The 12,201-nt window shown below is 35.6% G+C and overlaps 2 long non-coding RNA genes across 2 annotated transcripts; both read right to left on the bottom strand.

The window, feature by feature from the left end:
• Positions 1-208: 208 nt before the first annotated feature.
• Positions 209-702, bottom strand: LOC137573043 (uncharacterized). The gene is made up of 2 exons (XR_011031785.1): positions 421-702; positions 209-360 (listed from the first exon to the last, which is right to left on the bottom strand). It is a non-coding gene; the product is annotated as an uncharacterized lncRNA (long non-coding RNA).
• Positions 703-4,170: 3,468 nt separating this feature from the next.
• Positions 4,171-4,634, bottom strand: LOC137573045 (uncharacterized). Its single transcript, XR_011031786.1, has 2 exons — positions 4,386-4,634; positions 4,171-4,325 (listed from the first exon to the last, which is right to left on the bottom strand). It is a non-coding gene; the product is annotated as an uncharacterized lncRNA (long non-coding RNA).
• Between the last annotated feature and the right edge of the window lie 7,567 nt (positions 4,635-12,201).

Raw genomic sequence — 12,201 nt, 5'->3', positions numbered from 1 at the left:
GGCGGCAGTATATAGCCGCAGCAGTGGTGTCGGGGATATCACTATCCTCCAGGGCTCCTGAAACGCAGGAAGTTCCACAAATTCCGAAAAGAAGATGGCAGTTGGTAGAGGGAACAGCCAGACGTCAAAGTAGTGAAATTTGGGTCAAACTTTTGTAGGTTCTGAAATTTATTTTTGGATTCTTAGTAAAAAAAACCAGACAGTTAAATTAATTGTAGTATCAAAATATATTATTAGTAGTATCAAAATATAAAGATTCAGAGTATGTGCAGGAAAACATCAGTGTTTTATTATTTCATCCCAAGATCCCTAAGACGGTTCTCGATTTCTGACTTTTAATTTTGTTAACCACGTCAATTTCTAGTTGGATTAAAAATTATATCGTTATAAGGTAAAATTATAAATTATAAATCAACAAACCTCTACTGCCAACATCGATGATCACTTCTGCCAAGGGTACTAGTGTCCAGTTCTCTCCGTGCTGGTTTAGTGTATGTATGTGCTCAGTAAGAGTATTTTTTATTTTTCTATAAAAGTAAAAAAAAAAAAACTTTTCACTTAGCCTAAGAATACCCGAAAAATTAAGCCAAATGGATTTAAAAATTTCGAATTCGGTTTTTTTTTTTTGGATTTTTTACTTTTAAACTTTTTTTTTGATTTTTTAATTTTTACTTTTTTTTTGGATTTATATTTTTTTATTTTTTTTTTTTTTTTTTTTGAGGTTTTTTGGAATTTTTGTATTTTTTTTTTTTATTTATTTTTTTTTGTGTCATGCTTGCAAGGTGCTACAACAAACTGATGATGTTTGGCTCTGGGTTTGGGGCATTGGATTTTTAAATGACATTTAGAATAGCCCGGCTACTACGTTTATTTTAATTTTTGTTTTAGTATTTCATTTTCTATTTATTTGAAGTGTTTCTCATGGATGAGTGATTAGAATTGGAAGAAAGTGTCTTGGGTAGAACAATTGACAATTTTGTATTCTGAGTGAAATTTGATATGGTAATTCCCCACAGAAAACTGCCTTGAAAATGAGAAAACATGTGTAAAAAATGCAACGTTTATTTATAAAAATATTTTGAAAACATAAAAACTATTTAGAACAGGCAAATGAAATAGCTAGATGGCACAATGAGCCTCTTGTCCTTTTGATAATCGTTTGTCTTAGACAGGATCAGGTATATTACATGTTAAATATAAACATATTACATGTTAAAACTTTAATGGAGTAAGTTCTATGTTTGGCGAACTAACAAGTCCTAATAAAGTAAACTTCCACTGCTATTGTAATGGGTTTCCTTTAACACTAAAACCAGTTGGGAATTGTACCCGCAAAAAGCAAAAGAGGCAAAGCATTGATAAAATCTCGTATATGCATTTCATTTTAAAGTATATCGGCTTATCTTTAAAGATATGCATAAATTATAATACTGACCTACTGATCTAGGCATCAAGTTTCTAAACAATCTTGCTACTCAGTAGATACTACTTGACAAATTTCTAGATTCATTATTCGAAATTCACCTGTAAAATGCATTGGAACAATTAAGCGAACCGTGCCATGTATCCAACAAAGAGCAGAACAAAGTGTGCTCGTCCAGCGTCTGACCATATGGACATACGCATTATCACTCACATGGAACAAACATACGAGACCAAGCACACACGCAAACAAATAGCCAATATCTGCTCGTCTATTAAGCTAGTCTGCATACCAAATTTAATGTCTCTATCTATTATACTTTTTAAGAAAAACAGTTTTATGTAATTCCTGGGGGCGTAAGGAGGCGTGGCAAAAAGTTTGAACGATTATTTTCTGCGCGCCATCTGAACGGGTATACAAACTAAATTTGATGTCTCTAGCTGTTATACTTTTTAAGAAAAATAGTTTTATGTGATTCCTGTTGGCGTAAGGGGGCGTGGCCAAAATTCCAATTAACTCTATACATTTACATACTACACGAGTATACATACCAAATTTGGTGGCTCTAGCTCTTACAGTCTCCGAGATCTGCGTGTTCATACAGACGGAAGGACGGACGGACATGGCTAGATCGACTCGGCTGTTGATCCAGATCAAGAATATACTTTATAGGGTCGGAGAAGCTTTCTTCTGTCTGTTACATACACATTGGCGACTTTAATATACCATTTCAGCCTATGGGTGTATGGTATAATTATGTAGTAACAATAGTATAAGATAGTATTAGATAATGAAAAACTATGTGTTATGGAAGTTTCAATGTTCCAAAATACAAAAATTATGGGGTAACAATAGCAGAGCAGTTAGAGAGAAAAGCCGGGTGCGCTGAAGGGTCAGTCCTAATTTAGATGCGGCAGATCCAATGGGTGCAGCCTTGGTTACGTTTTCCAAGTGAGACGTCTGTCCATAATGAGGCCCAGGTATTTAGCCGAGTCGCTGAATGGAATGGTACTTCCATCCAAATGTATGGCAGGGCAGTATCCTCTTCGAAGCGCAAAGGTAATTTGCACAGACTTCTCGGGGTTGACGACAATATTCCAGCGCCGCAGCCAAGTGTTAATGGCGTCTAACTGCACCTGAATCAAACTGCCAGCAGTGACTCGTCGGATGCCAAGAAGGCAGTGTCATCCACATAGGTGGCAGTGAGAACTCGTGGGTCCGGAGATATCGGCATGTCGGCAGTGTAAATGGTACACAATATAGGGCCCAGCATCCTGCTCTTATGCTCTTGATTTCAGAGGTGTCATCACCGCATCTCACATAGAACATCCTATGGCAAAGATAGGAGCGCAGCCAACTTTAGAAAGGCGCTGGGAGAGCGGTCTTTAGCTTGAACAGCAGTCCAGTGTGCCAAACCCTATCGAACGCTTGCTTAACGTCCAGAAACACTGCGTTGCAGTACTTCTTCTCCTCAAATACTTCCAGTATTTTACCCGTGATCCTGTGAAGCCAAACTGGTGACCGGCCTCGTCCAGTGTTGGCCGCATTTTACGCAAAAATAGAATACTGCCAATAGACTGATCGGACGATATAGGCGAGATTGGCTGCAAGTTTCCCAGGTTTTTGGATCAGGATGATTTCGACGCACTTCCACTAGGAGGGAAAGTGTCCTATCAGGAAGCATTTGTTTATAATGTTGAGGAGAAGCTGAACTGCATTTGTTGGGAGGGCTTTGACTGATGGTACGTCAATGCCATCATATCCAGGCGATTTGGACAACTTTGGCTTCGCGATCTCAGCGAGCAGTTTATCTGATTAGACGTGCCAGATAGGGAGAGCCATTTGGTAGGAGACATCTAGGAACTCTAGCGTTTGGCTAGCTTCGATTTGTGAGCACCTATTAAACGGAGTGAAGGCTTCCGTCTTCCTTCTTAATAGGCTCCTTCCTCTTGGTGGGCCTCTTGATGTTGTTTGTCAGCCGCCGAAGATTATGTTCTTACTGATCTCCACGCTCGACGTTTTGCAGGAAACTTTCTAAAGAATCTCGACGGAGAGCTCTTTAAGATCCTTTGCCGCTCTGTTAAAGTCGGCCTTGTCCCTCTGCGTGGAACGTTCCTTGTGTTAGAAGTAGGTGGCGGAGTGGCAATGAAGGCCGCGTTGTGTATTGCGATGTTGAGCCGCTCGACAGCATCGTTCAGGTCCTCCTCATCGTTCAGCTGAACCGTTAGATCCAAGTTATTTTGGAACCATGTATGGTATGACTGAATGTTGGTACTTCTCTTGAACAGTCTGCTTCTGACTGTATTCGTGCTGGCTGGCATGTTAATAAGCAGCTTGACTGCACAGTGATCTGAACAAAGGTCTTGATCATTGCTTGCGACAATCCTCTGTCTGTCCACTGCTTTCGACACGGCAAATCTGGGATCTTATTGGGATCAATAGGCCAGTGTGTGGGCGCTCCAGTGGAGTGACAGTCAAGCCTGCTGTTCGCCTTGCAGTTATAAAGGGCACTGCCCTCTGAGCAACCACGTATGTATCTTGGCGGCAGTATATAGCCGCAGCAGTGGTGTCGGGGATATCACTATCCTCCAGGGCTCCTGAAACGCAGGAAGTTCCACAAATTCCGAAAAGAAGATGGCAGTTGGTAGAGGGCACAGCCAGACGTCAAAGTAGTGAAATTTGTGTCAAACTTTTGTAGGTTTGTTATTTTTGGATTCTTAGTAAAAAAAACCAGACAGTTAAATTAGTTGTATTTAGTATCAAAATATATATTTATTAGTAGTATCAAAATATAAACATTCCAAGATCAAGCAGAAAAACATCCGTTTCTTATTATTTCATTCCAAGATCCCTAAGACGGTTCTCGATTTCTGACTTTTAATTTTGTTAACCATGTCAATTTCTAGTTGGATTAAAAATTATATCGTTATAAGGTAAAATTATAAATTGTAAATCAACAAACTTCTACATCGATGCCAACATCGATGATCACTTCGGCCAAGGGTACTAGTGTCCAGTTCTCTCCGTGCTGGTTTAGTAAATGTGCTCAGTAAGATTTTTTTTTTTTTTCTATAAAAGTAAAAAAAAAAAACTTTTTACTTAGCCTAAGAATACCCGAAAAAATTACGCCAAATGGATTTAAAAATTTCGAATTCGGGTTTTTTTTTTTTTGATTTTTTACTTTTACACATTTTTTTTTTTTTTTTGGGTTTTTTGGAATTTTTGTATTTTTTTTTTTATTTTTATTTTTTTTGTGTTATGCTCGAAAGGTGCTACAACAAACTGATGATGTTTGGCTCTGGGTTTGGGGCATTGGATTTTTAAATGACATTTAGAATAACCCGGCTACTACGTTTATTTTTATTTTTGTTATACCCTTGCAAAAAGGGTATACTAATTTTGCTCGAAGGTGTGCAACGCATAGAAGGAAGCATTTCCGACCATATAAAGTATATATATTCTTGATCAGCACGACGAGACGAGTTCAAATAGCCATGTCCGTCCGTCCGTCTGGATCAACGCAAACTCCTCCTAGACCGTAAGAGCTACAGAGAAATTTTGCACATAGGCTTGTATATACTGCAGGGGTTGTATATCTCGGATTCAGCCGGATCGGACCAGTATATCATATAGCTCCCATATAAACCCCAAAGTCACGAACAGTGACTTTTCTCAATAACTTCGTTATTTTTTGTGCTATTGTTGTGAAACTTAATATTAGTCAGTTTATTACGCCTATAAACGACTGTGTCGAATTTGATAAAGATCGGGTGACTATATCATATAGCTCCCATAGGAACGATCGGTGGAAAACAGTGGCTTTGATCAATATCTTCGTTATTTTCTATGATTGTAGGCCATTCTTTTGCAAACATAAGCCTTTTTAGATAAAACGTTCTTCCACATTGATGGCTAATAGGTAAGGAAAGAGTTACCAAAAAAGTTGCAAGGGTATACAAACTTTGACGCGGTCGAAGTTAGCCCTGGCCCTCTGGTTTAATTAATATTTTTCAAATTATTTATTTTAGTTTTTGGGAGATTTACCTTTTTATACCGTACACCTTTAGGGTGAAATGTATGTAACAGGCAGAAGGAAGCTTTTCCGACCACATAAAGTATATATCGATCGAGTCGATCTAGCCATATACGTCTGTACGTCCGTCCGTCTGTCCGTATGAATGCCTAGATCTCGGAGACTATAAAAGATAGAGACACCAAAGTTGGTATATAGACTCGTGTAGTATGTAAAGTGATCAAGTTTATTTCAAATTTTTGTCACGCCCCTTATTAACTCGATGTGCAATCAAATTTGGCACACTTGAATTCGATACTTATATCCAGCAAAATACCAAATTTGACGTTTTTCCATAAGGCCGGAGTTGGACGCAGAAATTTATAGATTTTGGTTGAGTAAAAACTGACTGACAATTTGAACTAAATGATTTCAAAGTAAAGTAAATAAATAAAGTCAAATTGTCAATTAAGAAGCCAAGGCTAGATTTGCTTAATTTTTGGAATTCACAGGCTCTGAACAAAATACTAGCCAAATATTAAATACTCCCCCAAAGAACAAAGTCGATGCATATCTGTCAATTAATTATGTGTTTTGAGCTTATATGCAAACAGAAGTCGTAGCATACCAGCAAATGCAACCATTCTGCTTCATGCTTCGAGGCATTTGTAGCCACCATAATCAAGAATTGTACAGAACCCTGGTTAGAGAGGAAGAGTGAGAGAGGGGAGAGTTGTGGACAAGGGTCATATATCATCGCACAAGGCAGGCAGGCAGGCAGGCAGCAGGGCGCAACATATGTCCAAAAAGTGGTCGACCTCTAATAGAGGGTGATATTTGCTGATCAAACCAGAAATGTGTTAAAGTCATGAAACAAATCGAGGCCTTGTTAAATAAATAGAAATCAATTACCTTTTTTTTTGGCTCCCTTTGAAATAGTTTTCATGGTTACATACATACATATATGTATGTGTGTAGGAAGAGGGACACGTTCGCTGCTAATATACAAAATGAAAAGTCAAGTTTTAAAATCATTTATCTTGTTTTTTTCCCATTGCCTGTACTGAGATGAAAAAAATGACAGAGGCACGACAAGAAATGAAGCCGCTAAATGAAATTGGCAAGAAGGAATCGTGCATGCCGTGAATGCCAAATGAGACGCAGCTGGGTGACAGTTTCGCCCCCACCCATCGTCTCGACAAAAAAAAAGTGGACATGGACACCTTTAACCCTTTTTTTTTTTGGGTGGTAAGTATCTTCTTTTCTTGTTTTTTGGGGGGTTTACCCTTATTTTGTCATATTATTCAAATTGAAACCGTTTTTGAGTGTACTTTTCGCATTTTTTAAGTGAAATTGAAATTGTTATGCCCATGATTAATTCACATGCTTGGTTGACCCTTCTCCCCTTTCCCTTCTCTTGCCCACGACCTCTGACAAATTGTACTTGTATGCCTCAAGATGTGAAATTAAAACGAGTACCTCTAATAAGAAAAACGAAATTGTCTAAAGTCTTGCCTGAAAATTTTGTCCAATATGCTAATTGAAATTAAAAATATCAACTTTCTTCTTTCTTTCTTTTTTTGTACATCTGAGTTCTGTCATTTGTCATGGGTATAGCACGTGTCTTTCAGTTGGCAAAAATAAAAAATTATAATTTCATTGATTGATGCTTTTGCAAGTGCAAATCAATCACTTTTCGCGAATTTCCCAAAACGTGCAAAATTTTTGCGAATATTAAAGTTCTTCAAACAGAAGCTAAATTTATAAGATCCTTTTGTCTTTCTTCCAGTTATTATCGATACAAAATATTTAATGAAATTTATGATGTTGTTTTTAAATATTTTAGTAGATTTGTCATAGTTTTTTTTATTCGTTTTTTATTTAGTTTAAAATTCTATGTCGTTTAACATTTTTAAAAATGTATTTGTTCAACATTTTTAAGAATCATTTATAGAGATTATTTTGACCCCTAATTATCATTTAGCCTTTTAGTTGTTAGAAAACTGTTTTAAATACTTCTGTAATTAATAACTACTTTCTATCTTTATGACATTCGGTTGCACCTCAAGTTAGTCATCTTGGTCCTCTGCTTTTCACACTATTTATAAACGATCTTCCATTAGTCATTACTGTATGCTGACGATGTCAAACTTGGTCCCACTTATACAGAAATAGTCTCATTTAATCGGCAACAAGCTAATCTTAAAAATTTTCAATCCTGGTGCCAGTTTAATTTATTAAATCTTAAGACTACTAAATGTAAAGTAATGACTTTTTATCGTAACTCTTCTCAACTGGCCACTTATTATTTTAACAATAGTCATTTAGAACCTCTTTATAGTATGAACGGGCCTACTCATGGTCCATAAGTTAAATTTGAACACCCATATTTGCATTATGTTCGCAATGGTAAGATGGTCAAAAGATATATCTATCCATAAACAACTAAAGTTCTTTTTACTTCGCTTGTCTGTTCTATTTAAGAGCATAGATCATTCATTTTTTATAAATTATTTAATATATTGTATTGCAATTGCCAAATATGTAATGTCTTTTTGGTTTTAAATATTCCTGTATGTCATAAGATCTTTGTCCAAAGGATGCAGACGATTTAGCCTACGCCTGGAGGTGTTGAAGCGGCCAAATCATTGGCTAAGGTATTCCGATGTGCTTCGAGGTGGTCTCTAAAAAGTTGGATATAATGATTCCTTCTTTTAATCTGAGTCGAGTCTTTTCAGAGTCATATATAACTCAGCAAGAAAGAGGCATTTTCGTGATACCTTTTAATGACGTGGGAAAATAATAATTTCTTACTTTAGAACAGGTCTCAAAGGAGATTATCAAGGTAGTTTCTGATAAAATAGTCTGATTACAATAAATAGTATGGCTTAAGATTAATCAAAGCCACAGTTACCTTAATTCGTTTGTGGCATCTTTAAAATGAATACACATTATTTTCAAGTGTCATGGACTATAGCTTACTAAGCTCTTGTTTTTCTAGGATTTCAGTAGTATTTTAATTTATTTCTTTCTATAAATGGTAACTTGAAGTGAAATCCTTTGTAATTAAACTCGCTTTTAATGTGATTATTTTAGAGGTTTTATTTACGATTTTTTAGGTTCGTTTTTAGAAAATTTCTAATTACAATTCCTATTTAATATTCACAAACTTAACTTAAGTATCTACCTATTTGCTGAATTATGTTACCCCTCATACTCATGTACATAATCATTTTGGGTAAATAAAAATTGAATTCCCGCATTGTTTTTTGTGTGACGTGTGTCCGTTAAGTGTTTTCATTAGGAAAATTTATGGGCATATTTACCGTACTAATAATAAAACAGCGGCATTTTCATCTTAATTAAGTGCTTGGCTGTCCCAAAAAACAAAGTTCCCTGAGACGCTCTCCGCCAGCCAAGACACGTGCTGCTTTTGAGGCAGAAAGGAAGACAACACAAAAAAACACGCCCCATACCCAATAAGTATGGGAACCTAAGTAAGGAGATAGTGTGACAATAGAACGACTGTCATTGGAAAGTCAATATGAGGTGCCACCACCAAAGCCACCACCACCAGAATACCCACCATCATCATCATCGCTCTGACCCAGGCAAAAAACAATACAAAAATAAATACAAATATTGTGTTGATGACTTAATTGATTAAATGAATAAAAAGAGGAAAACACTTCATTCACACTCTGGGAAACTAAAAGAGAGGGAAGGACAGACCCTTCGGTAGGTGTTAAGGTGAGACCCCGACAATCCCCGGCGACTCTGACAATGAGGAGAAAAAAGGGCGTTTATCAATCAGACAAGCAAACAAATAAATGAAATTCCCATCGCAAGGATCAGTCCCTCAGTGCGAATATGGATGAGGTAATCCACTCTTATAGACGATTATAATATCCGGTTACAGTTATGCTGGTTAAAAGCATTTCCTTAATTGAAATTGTTAGATGAAAACTAAAAAGGATAAAATATATTTAAGGTCAGACAATTTTGAAAGTCTACTAACCAAACGTTTAACAATTTTTTATTTTTAAATCAGGCTTGAAAATATTTCTATTTATACAACTATCTTTATCAACTACAATTACCCACAAAAATCTGAGTTTTAGCATTTTGATAACCAAGTCCTTATAACGATTTTATAAATGAAGTAAATATTAAGTAAGTTAATATTTATTATTTATCAACTCAGGAGATAGAGTTATGGCCTTAAAAATTAAATAATTGGGTATAAGTTTTTATATTGGATGATTGAAAATTTAAAAATTAACGAAAAGTGACAAAATTTGTTAATGTTTCTAAAAAAAAAAAGAATAAGATTGGAAAGAATATTTTGATTTGTGACAGCGAAAAGTCTGTAAAGTAGTTGGTAAATAAAATAATTTTCAGGATATAAATATTTTTCAGCGAAGATATTGAATTTTTAATACAACCTTTTTATTGTTGCAAATCAAAGACAAATGTATAAATACATATAAGAACTTTCGAGACAAATGTATAAATATAAGAACTTTTCGAGGTTTAGTGATAGTCGGGGTAAAAGTTTCAACGAATTGCTGTATATGCCCAATTATTAATAAATTTTCAACAAAATGTTTTAAGGTTTATTTGGGTATGGAATAAGAAGTTCAAGAATTCGATTTTTAAAATAGAAATGGATTGAAAGTAATGTGGACAGAAAAATCCTTCTCTGAGCAACGTTTTCCTTATCGAAGGTTTGCCAAAAGATCTTTAATTTTTGAAGAGAAAAACCTTTTTGGCAGACTATTGCATATTTCATCAGGCAAATTTCTTGGAATTTAAATTAACCATTCTGCTTTCGCGCACAGTTTTGAAAATATAATTATATAAGAAAATTTTAATACAGTAGACCCCGATTATACGGGCTCCCATTAACCGGACATTCGTATTATCCGGGATCAATTTGAGTTTATTCCATTATCACTGTTAACCGTGATTGCCTCAATTTTTTGGGGCTTCCCGGTTTTACTTAGAAATCAATGAGAAACACGCGTGTATGTATGTATGTACACAGGGCCATCAAGAAACGTTTGTAGAACTAAGAAACATTTGTTTGTGGATTGGTTTAAAGATAATACTTATAAAGTTTCAAGTAAGAAATATGTGTATATTTTGCTCTCGATTTACCGGGTTTTTCAATTTTAACTGATCTGGCTCTGGTGTCGACCGTCCCGGATAATGGGAGTCCAGTTAGAATTCAGGTGGGGCGGTCTATACTTAAGAACTCTTTAAATTTGTCTCTCCACTCGAAAGTAATCTGATTTTCCACTGCAAATTCAAATATTACAGCCAATAATAAAAACCTTTCCAAAGTTTGATACAATCTTAAGTTAAAAACCTTTCAATTTTCGTTTTCTTTCACTCCCAAGAATGTGATGTGGGCCAATCTGACATTGTTGTGAGCTAACCAAGACTTGTCAAGGTAATCCTTGACAAAATCCTTTCCTTTAATTGTGTGTGATAAATTAAATGCCAGCCCCTTCAACCCCAAGGAATGTTTCATGGTAGGGATTGTGTAAGGTATTCGCATCTTTAGTTAGTTTTTCAATTAAAAGTTTTAAAAGTGTTGCAGAGGAGCCTACTTTCAAGTGCCTATAACTTTGCATGTATGTATGCTATGTGTGTGTGTGTGTGTCTCTTAAATGTATTCCATGCCAACAAATGGCAAGAGCCATTTCAATGTTTTGTTACCCTTCCGTTCGGTTGTTTGTGCTGGCAATTGGAAATCTCTGTAGGCAGACATCAGACAAGTGCAACAGCAAATCGAACTGAAAAGTAATTTTCATGTAAGAAAATTTTACACAGATGGCCCCCGGTTGCAAAGTGCAATCCATTTATGCATAATTCTTAATGTTTTCTCTTGCAATTTACTTTGTTTGGACTGACTACTTGGCAAATAAATTTGCATATCTGTCCCATTCCCAATGAATGCATAATTCCATCTTCCTGCTTGGCCAGTGACAAATCCAATTGTCATTTACAAGAAAATAGCTCCTATTATTGACCACAACTTGGAGATTTGAATTCGGAATGAAGTCTTAAGTCGTTACATCTTTTGGCCTTACGGAAACACTTGGATTTTGTTTTGTTTGCTCTTGAGGTCATTTAATTTTCGATTAAATTAGAGATTTCATGAATAAACATTTGTGTAAGGAAATCTACAACACTTTCTAAGACAACTGGGACAGGCTAGGAGATGTAAGGACAATCACATGGCAAAAGGTGAGTGTTTTCTATATAATTTCCCTTTTAAATTTGATTAATTTGCATAGTTAATTAATGTGTTAGTTTATATCGGGAAAACTTAATATAATAAATACCTACATATGTCTATACCTATATTTCATATACATATAATACTAAATATGTAGTATACCCTTCAGATATGGAACGATCTGATTAATAGGAGGGAAAAGTATTCTTTCGATTATATTAATAATGACCCTGAAAGATCTGTCTGATCTGACGAGATTAACAAAGAAAGAGATGGAGGATGTATGTGGAATTTTGATTACCTTGTTTTTAAAAGGGCGTTGAAAACTATCTAATTTTTATTGGATTTTTACAAAACTATCATTTGACGGGAAATTCAATTTACTTTTATGTGTAGTTAAGAAAAAAATACTATAGTATAAATTTGTGTTATAAAACGGCGTCCAGCCAAAAGACCTTAAGAATGGCACACAGAAAGCCAAAAATTATATTTGGCCCTAAAATAAATGCCACGGCTAAA

Source organism: Drosophila tropicalis, unplaced genomic scaffold (genome assembly GCF_018151085.1).
Source record: "Drosophila tropicalis isolate 14030-0801.00 unplaced genomic scaffold, ASM1815108v1 contig_393, whole genome shotgun sequence".
Lineage (NCBI taxonomy): Eukaryota > Metazoa > Arthropoda > Insecta > Diptera > Drosophilidae > Drosophila > Drosophila tropicalis.
Note: the sequence above shows the minus strand (reverse complement) of the source record. Positions and strands in the feature narration are given on the sequence as shown.